The sequence below is a fragment of the Sturnira hondurensis genome, unplaced genomic scaffold, assembly GCF_014824575.4.
Source record: "Sturnira hondurensis isolate 20B ecotype Veracruz unplaced genomic scaffold, ASM1482457v3 Scaffold0007797, whole genome shotgun sequence".
NCBI classification, from domain to species: domain Eukaryota; kingdom Metazoa; phylum Chordata; class Mammalia; order Chiroptera; family Phyllostomidae; genus Sturnira; species Sturnira hondurensis.
In genome coordinates, this window is record NW_028080428.1 from 1,156,671 (window position 1) to 1,165,412 (window position 8,742).

An 8,742-nucleotide genomic window follows, 5' to 3' on the forward strand; every position below is an offset into this window, starting at 1 on the left:
CTCATCTGGGTGGGCCGATGCCCAGCGAGGCCTCCAAGAGGAAGTGCCCCCTCCAAGCTCCTGTTGCCACTGGCTGGGCCTTTGGGCTGGGGTGACTAGGCTTCCAGGGCCCAGGTGGCCACTTTGGACGGCATGATGATTGTCCAGTTGGGTGGAGATGGGGCTTGGCCTCGACGCCTCTGGCTGCTGGCCACAGGGTTCAGCTTTTTGGGAGTGTCCTGGGAGCTGCCAGGGGCTGGAAGGCCCCAGATCAACTACTGCATGGCAAGAGGATGTGGCAGAGCTCCTGGTGGACAGGTCAGGTTCCAGGCCTATAGCTAAGCCAGAGCCAGGCCATGGAGGCCTGGACCAGTGGGTTCTGGAAGCCTGGTGCTGCGCCTGGCAGAGCAGTGGCCGTGACCTTCCTGGGCTGTTCATGGCCAAAGGGCCAACGTCAAAACCAGCTAACTAACCTAAGCACTCACCGTGAAGCGGCTACCCCACACACCACCTGAAACCTTATCCACCTGTCCTGACCTGCACAAGGTCACACGGTTACCCCAGCCCACGGAACCGAGGGCTTTACTCAGTGTCAGTGGCTCTGGGCCTTTTCTGAGTCAGGAGTTCCTCTGAAGTGCTGCTGAGAGCACTGTCCTTTCCCTTAGAAGATGCAGGCTTGCACACGTGTGTGGGTGTGTGCACGACATCTGCACACTCGCTCTTCAACATTTTCAAGGAACCCCTGAAGTCCCTCCAGAAATTCCAGGTGAGCCCTCCAACCCAGTCTGGGAGCCCCATGGCAGGGCAGGGCCACCGGCTTCGGGCTGAGACCACCTGACCTGGAATCCTGATCTGCTGCCGAGAACCTGGGGGTCTGGCAGGTGGTTTATTAGGGTTTCCCTCCACCCCACTAACCTCGTCTTTAACGTGGAGAAAATCCAACCCACCTCCTAGGGGTGTCGTGGGAAACAAATGAGATAATTTATGGCAGTATTTGGTACAGTGCCTGGGGCACAGCGAATGCCCACTAAATGGTTATAGACAAAAAAAAATAGAAAGGACTGCTGCTTCCCCCAGTGCAGCCCGTGCTGGTGCGGAGAGGGGCAGGGGTCTGGGGAGGCGTCTGGGCCCAGTCCTAGCACTGAGGGTTTCTGTAATGTGCCTCTCTGAGCCTCAGTTTCCTCATCAATATAATGAGGCTACTGATTCTCTTTTTTATCCTCATCTGAGGATGTATTTTTTTCACTGCTTGTAGAGAGAGGGAGGGAAGCAGGTGGGCAGAGAGAGAGAAACCGATTTGTTGCCTTCTCAGATCTACCCTGGATACGTGCCCTGACTGAGGATGGAACCTGCAAGATTCACTGTGAGACTACCACCTGCGTATGTGGTCTGACAGTGAATCAAACCCACAACCTTTTGGTCTACAGCACAGGTGGCAAACACAAGGCCCTCGGGCCGAATCCAGCCCTCCACCTGGTCTTATCTGGCCCGGCACCTTGTTTCTACCCAGCGGCAGCGCCAAGCTCCTTGCCCCTAGTTAGGGAGTAGTTACATTTATACAGTCCTGGGATTACATTCGGTCCTTTGAAGGCAACCGCGAGGCTGATGTGGCCCCTGGTGAAAGTGAGTTTGGTACCCCTGTTCTACAGGAAGATGCTCCAACCAATGAACCACACTGATCAGGGCTCTCTCTTTTTCAAAAATCCTCACCTGAAGATTTGTTTATTGATTTTGGTTGGAGAGAGAGGAACATCAATGTGAGAAACACCTATCGGTTGCCTCCTGTGTGCACTGTGACTGGGGATCGAACCAGCAGCCCAGGTATGTGTCCCACTGGGAATCGAACCTGCAGTCTTGGTGCACAGAGTGAGGCTCCGACAGACTGAACCACCCTAGCAATCTGCCATGCTGTTTATATTCACATCCATTCTTCTGCTTGAGCTGGGAGTCGTATGTTTTTACTTACCACAGGCGAGATGCCCGGCTCAGGCTGAGGAACACAGCTCTCAACGCGTGCCTTGGGAAGGAGTGAAGAAGTGAAGGAGAGGAGTGACAGGGAGAGGGCTACCCTTCCCCCAGCTCCCTGGATACCGTTCCCATTGTTTCAACATCAGACTGACTGTAGTGACTCTGAAGTAGAATTGGATTTGCTTGAGAGTGAAGTGAATACCAGTGACTGAAGACAGGCCTCCCTCACAGCCATGCAGTAGGAAGGCCGACAGCCTGGGGCTAGTACGGCAGCTCCACGATGATCAGGGACCCACGTGTCGTCCATCTTGTTGCTCTGTCGTGTTAAACGTGGTTTCTGCCTCACAGTCCATGGTGGCTGCTTAAGTTCCAGCTGTCACAGCCATAGTCCAGCCATCACAAAGGAGGAAATGGGGAACAGGAGATAAAAGACCCATGCCAGCTCTCTTTTAAGAAGGGTTTCTGGAAGCTGCTGCATGTAATTTCCACTAATATCTCATTGGCCAGAGCTTATTTGCATGGTCATGCCAGCTACAATAGAGGTTGGGAAATATCAACTTTGCACCAGGCTTCCCCGTGTCTAACTAAAATTGGGAGTTCTGTTACTGAGGGAGGAAGGACATGGTGTACAACATCAAGGCCTCCCAACGGCCAGTGTCACTTCCCTGCTGCTCCCATCGGCCTTGGCAGGGGTACGTGCTGATCTGTTCCAATCCCTGTGTTGCCTCATATTCCCAGTGATCCCTCCCCAGGCCTCTGTCCCTGCAACCTTGGTCTCTGTAGTCACCCCAGTTCCTCAGTCTGTGGGTCCTCCAAGCTTCTGCCACTTCCGTGTCTACCCGACAATGTTCACCACCCAGGATGCCCTTCCCGTTCCTACTCTGCCCAAATAGCTCTAACCTTCAAGGCCCCAGGTCCGTCCCGTTTGCTGAGGATGACAGGCTGTTCCCCGACTAGTTCATGTGGGCCACAACCTCAGCTTCATTAAAGATGGAGTTTTTGTGACATAAGTCATGCATCAGGCCCTGGCTGGTGTGGCTCAGTGGATTGAGCAAAGGCCTGTGAACGAAAGGGTTGCTGGTTTGATTCCCAGTCAGGACACACGCCTGGGTTGCAGGCCAGGTCCCCAGGAGAGGTGTGCCAGAGACAACCACACACTGATGTTTCTCTCCCTCTCTATCTGTCTTCTCCTCTGTCTAAAAATAAATAAGTAAAACCTTTTAAAAAGTTATGCATCAGAAAATTCACCCTTTATTTTTTTTTAATATTTTATTTATTTTCAGAGAGAGGGGAAGGGAAGGAGAGAGGGAGAGAAATATCAATGTGTGGTTGCCTCCCATGTATTCCCCACTGGGAACTGGCTTGCAACCCAGGCATGTGCCCTGACTGGGAATCGAACCGCCATCCTTTGCTTCACAGGCCCGCGCTCAATCCACTGAGCTACACCAGCCAGGGCAGAAAATTCACCCTTTAAAAGTGTACAATTCAGTGGTTTTTAGTCTAGTCACCAAGTTGTGCCACCGCCACCACCGCAAAGGTGGGTTTCCAATCTCGGTGACTCTCCCAGGATGGAGCTGCTTATCTCTTCTGAGCGCTGTGTGCACCTCCTCCCGTAGTTGCGAAAGACGTGGTCAGAACTTGGGGCTTCTGCTTGCTCCCCTGTGCCCCCACAGTCACATCAGGCGTCTCGCGCCCAGCGGCTGTTTGCTGAGGGTCATCTCCAGACCAGACACTGTGTTTTGGCTGGGTTCTGGAGACACAGTGGTGAGTATGCCCACCCCGCACGGCACCAGCACCAGGGGGGGCTGGCCCCAGCATGTGCCCTACCAGAGCGGCTGCACCACCCGGCTGTGGTTCCCCACGCGATGTGCTCACAGATGAGGGCTTGCCCTCAGCACAGGGCAGCTGCGAGGGAAGCCTGCACCAGGGAGTTGGGGGTATTGCACAGGAAGGCCCCAGCCCACACCCCCACAGCCCATGGAGTAAGAAGGGAGGAAACGATTTCTAGCTGTGAGCGGAAAAGGAACAGGCGATGCCCAGAGAAGCAGGAGGGGTCCCAGGTAGCAGGAGCAGCCTGGGCTAAGTCCCACAAGTGGGCAGGATGAGAGGGCTGGACTGAGCGGACCAGGGGAGGCGGGTCTGGGATTTTGTCCACAGGCTGCAGCTCAGCTGGGTTCTCTTGGGGGACACAGGGGTGTCTCCAGTAGGGGAGGCGGCTTCAGACACAGTTCTATGTGTGTTTCCTCTTGGACTTCGTCCTCAGGGCGCGTCCTCAGGGTTTCTCCCCGTGTGCTGGGCCACGGGGCTGGGGCAGTTCCGCTGGTCTCTGGAAATCCTGAGGCTGTTCCGAGGGCCTTCGACAATGTGCGGTGGGCATCTCTTCCATGGTCTGCCCACCTGACTTTCACCTTCTGGGTTTTGTTTGTCTAAAAATTCTTATTTATTGGTGGGGGTGGGTGGGGCAGGGGAGAGCAATGGGGGGGGGGATTGGTATGACTGTAATCGAACAACAATAAAAATAGAAGTAGCCCTGGCTGGTGTGGCTCAGTGGATTGAGCATGGGCCTGTGAAGCAGAGGATTGCCGGTTCGGTTCCCGGTCAGGGCACATGCCTGGGGTCGGGTCCTCAGTGGGGGACACATGAGAGGCAGCCACGCATTGATGTTTCTCTCCCACTCTCCTTCCTGTCCCCTCTCTCTGAAAATAAATAAATAAAATATTAAAAAAGAAGTAAATGTAAAAAAATGTTATTTATTGACTTGAGAGAGAGACATCGATTTGTCATTCCACTTACTCATGCGTTCGCTGGTTGCTTCTCGTACGTGCCCTGACCAGGGATCGAGTCCACAACCTTGTATATCAGGACGACACTCTGACTGACCTGCCTGGCCAGGGCCTGGAGCTCTTTCTGCTAGTTGGATGGATACTTACTGGTACCTTGGAGCTGTCTTTAGTTATGAGTGAGGCTTGGTCTCCCCTTTCTTTCAATCTGGTGCTGGCCCTGGCCTCGCTCTACCGTCAGACCAGGGCAGCAGGAGGGGAGACAGTGCAGCTCTCGGGGTCTCAAGACTTGGCTGTACTCCTGGAGCCCCTTTAAACTTCATTGTCCTTGTCTCTGAAATTGGAATTCATTTGTTAAAAACCAGTAATTTGACTGCCTTCTGTATCTTGGTTCCACCTCTTCCTGGCTGGGTGGCCTCAAGCAAGATGATTTCACTTCTCTGTGTGGCAGTTTCTTGCTCATAAAAGGGGGATGATAATAACAGCACCTGTGTTTTACGGCTGTGGAGGGGACCAAGGGACTAATACGTGTGCGGAACAGAGTGGGCCGGGGTGAGAGGTCAGAGCTATCACGGTCGCTGTGGCTTGGCACTGTGCTCAGCCTGGACCTCCCCGCGGGCCACCCCACCAGGTCCTTACCCTCCCGGGGCATCCGCCCCGGTGGGGAGCAGATGCAGAGTGGAATGAGGCTGCAGTGAGTGAACTCAAAGAGCCTGGAGGCTTGGGCTAGACGTAAACAGCAAAGATTTATTCAAGAGTCTTAGGCTTTGCAAACGGGAAACAAAACAGGTGAAACCCAGAGTGTTCGAAGAAGACAGAGAAACTGCGGGTTCTAGCAAAAAGCACGTTCTTGAGAAGGTTCAGTCCTGCACTCCCAGTCTCTGGATTGGTCTGAGATGGCGATCCTCGGGCTGACCGGGGATCTGGACACTGGGTGTCAGGTGGTCTGGACAGCGAACGTCCTTAGTTCTTCAGGGGGTGACCAGAGGGCTGTCTGCAGGTTCAATGTATATTCAGGCATCAGCACAGGCCTGGAAATTTCAGGTCTAAGTTCCCAGATTAGTTAAAGCGAGAACAGAATGGTTTCCTCTTACCTCGACCTACTTGATGTTGGCAATTGACTCCACTTTGTTTCTTCACTCCCTTTCTCATTTCTCCCTTTTGATTAGGATTTTTCTCTCAGAAAACACCCTCGATCAAACAAAACCCTTTAAAGGCCCTTGAGGCCAAGGTGGCAGTGCCTGTCCTTCCCTGGGTCATACTCCTCGGAGGGGAGGCACGGGCCCGAGGCATGCTTGTCAGGTGTGGGTCTCACAACCAGCTCGATACTGGTGCCAGTTTTTAGGCTGGGGCTTTAGGAAAGGCCCCATGAAGACATTGGTATCATACGTAGGTTTTAGGAACAGTCTCAGTCTTGAGAGCAGGTCAGTGCAGTAAACAGTGGTCTCTCATTTCCGGTGGCGATGAGGAGATGACTCCCCAAGTGAGGCCTACAGTACAAGCAATCGGGCATTTAATAACAGACATCTCTGCCCTGCTGGTGTAGCTCAGTGGATTGAGCGCGGGCCTGTGAACTAAAGGATCGTGGTTCGATTCCCAGTCAGGGCACATGCCTGGGCTGCAGGCCAGTTCCCAGCAAGGGGCGCAAGTAAGGCAACCATACATTGATACTTCTCTCCCTCTCTCCTTCCCTTCCCCTCTAAAGATAAATACATAAAATCTTTAAAAAAGAGAGACATCCCTATGCAAACCAAAGAAAGATAATAGTTAAGTTTCTTACTTTAAAGATTTTGTTTATTTTTAGAGAGAGGAGAAGGGAGGGAGGAAGAGAGGAAGGGAAACATGGATACAAGAGAGAAACATCCATTGGTTGCCTCTCGCACACTCCAAAGGAGGGCCTGGCCTGGAACCCAGGCCCGTGTGCTAACCAGGAATGGAACTGGCGGCCTCTCAGTTTGCCGGCTGAGGTCCAGCCCACTGAGGCACACCAGCCAGGGCAATAGTTAGTAATGACAGTTAAACAATCATTAACTACAGTCCTCGTATCTGAGTTCTGAAGGCAGCCAGTCGAGAAGATTCCTGGATGTCTGGCTCGAAGCGCCTTCGGACGCAGTTTCAGCCGGCAGTGACTGTGTGGGAGATCCCCTGGGTCTGCAGTTTGAATGTCTCTGGTGACTTTTCTGCACTGGGCACGAAGGTTGTCCGTCTATGAACTTTTCTTTTTCTTTTTCTTTTTTTTGTAAGTCTTCAACATATTAATTAATTAATTTATTTTTTAAATAATTTTTAAAATTTAATTCTTGTTCAAGTACAGCTTTCTGTCTTGTATTCCCAGCCCTGCCCGCCCCCCGCCCCGTGCTCCCCGCCTCCCTCCCATTTCCGCCCCCCACCCTTAGTTATTGTCCACGTGTCCTTTATACTTGTTCAGGTGAGTCCATCCCCCTTTCCCCTATGATTCTCTCCCCTCTCCCCTCTGGACTGAACTTTTCTTTTTCATATGTGAACTTTTGTGGCAATTCCTCTGAAGCTGATGTTGAGGGTCATGGTGAGAGGCTGGGACTTGGTTGGAAGTACGGGGAGAAGCCACCAGATGGTTCAAGGAGGGGTCATGAGCCAGCTGATATTTTCGAACAACTCCTCAGGGACAGGGTGGAGGCTGCCTAGGGAGGGCAACTGGGGCCAGCGTCCCAGCTTCGGTAAGAGGCTGAGGCTGAGGCAGGGCACCTGTCCCCCAGAAATGTGGGGGTGCCCTGGGAAGTGCGGGAAGGGAGAGCTGGCCAAGTGTCAGGTAGTGGGGGCTGGGATCTTTTCCGCTGCTAGGGCCCAGGCCTTGCAGGCCCCTCGCTGAGTCCCTGGGCATCTGGCCTGGCACTGGGCACACGGCCCTGGGCCCCGCCCTTCGAGGTGTTGGCTTTCCCCTGGGCAGCTCATTTAGGCCACTCTGCCAGGCACTCTTGCTCCTGTCCAACTTTGGCTCCACTATGTGCACCCCCAAGTGGCGGGTGGGAAAACCCATCCTGTCTCAGACCCTTGGGTGGGGAGGAGGGAGTCTCTCAGACTCAACACCAGAGACCCGGGAACCCAGAAGGCCCTGGAGGCTGTTTTTGTTTTTAGTTATTCAGCCTGGGGCCCCGAGTGTCTGGTTTGGGACCTGGGCCCCCAGACTGCTGGCAGGGCCAGGCAGGACTCTGGGCCTGCAGAGACGGGGAGAAAAAGCCACCCTCTGACTCAGCCCTGGTTGGTCCGGGCTCTGGCTGGACCTGGCCACCACTTACCCTGGCCTCCCCTGGCCCTAGAGTCCTCCTGCTCTGGCCGTGGGGTTGGACCAGAGTTATCCAGGGAACTCAAACCCAGAAAGGAACTAGAAGGCAGAGTCAGGCCCCCAAGGGAGGGTACTGCGGGGAGACAGTGGCAGCATTTGGCTGCTGTCCTTCTCTGCTTCTCACCCACCACTTGGGCCCCCAGGCCACCAGCAGTGGGCATGGAGCTCCCTTAAAAACTGCCAGAAAGAGCTGTTTGAGAAGGGCAGTTAGATGGCACTACAGTAATAGCAAAAGATGCAAATATGGAAAGTATCCGTCAACAAGAGACGGTTTAAAAGGCGATGGGACAGCAGCATGAGAGAATACCCTGCAGCTACTGAAAAGGCCACGGCCGACGGTCCTGCGCAGACATGAGGCAGGCGGCAAAACGCACTGCAGAGCGAGGAGGCGTGCAGCTGCGGGTGTGGCTCCACCCCCATTATGACGGCCATGGCCATGGCCGCTGCATCTCAGGAAAACACAGAAAGTGCTAAGAGGGGATCGGGGCCTGGGGGGAGGGCATCATGAGGGGAAGACTTGAATTCCCCCCTACACCCTTATATACTCTTGACACCTTTGCTCATGTATCTGAAAACTTCTTCGAAGGAAAAACGTATCTAAAGGACAGGGACCAGGCCAGCCTCTGATGGACATCCCTCAGCGGGTGATCCCAGGATCTCTGGGTCACCTCTGCCGCCTGCACTCCACCCCCA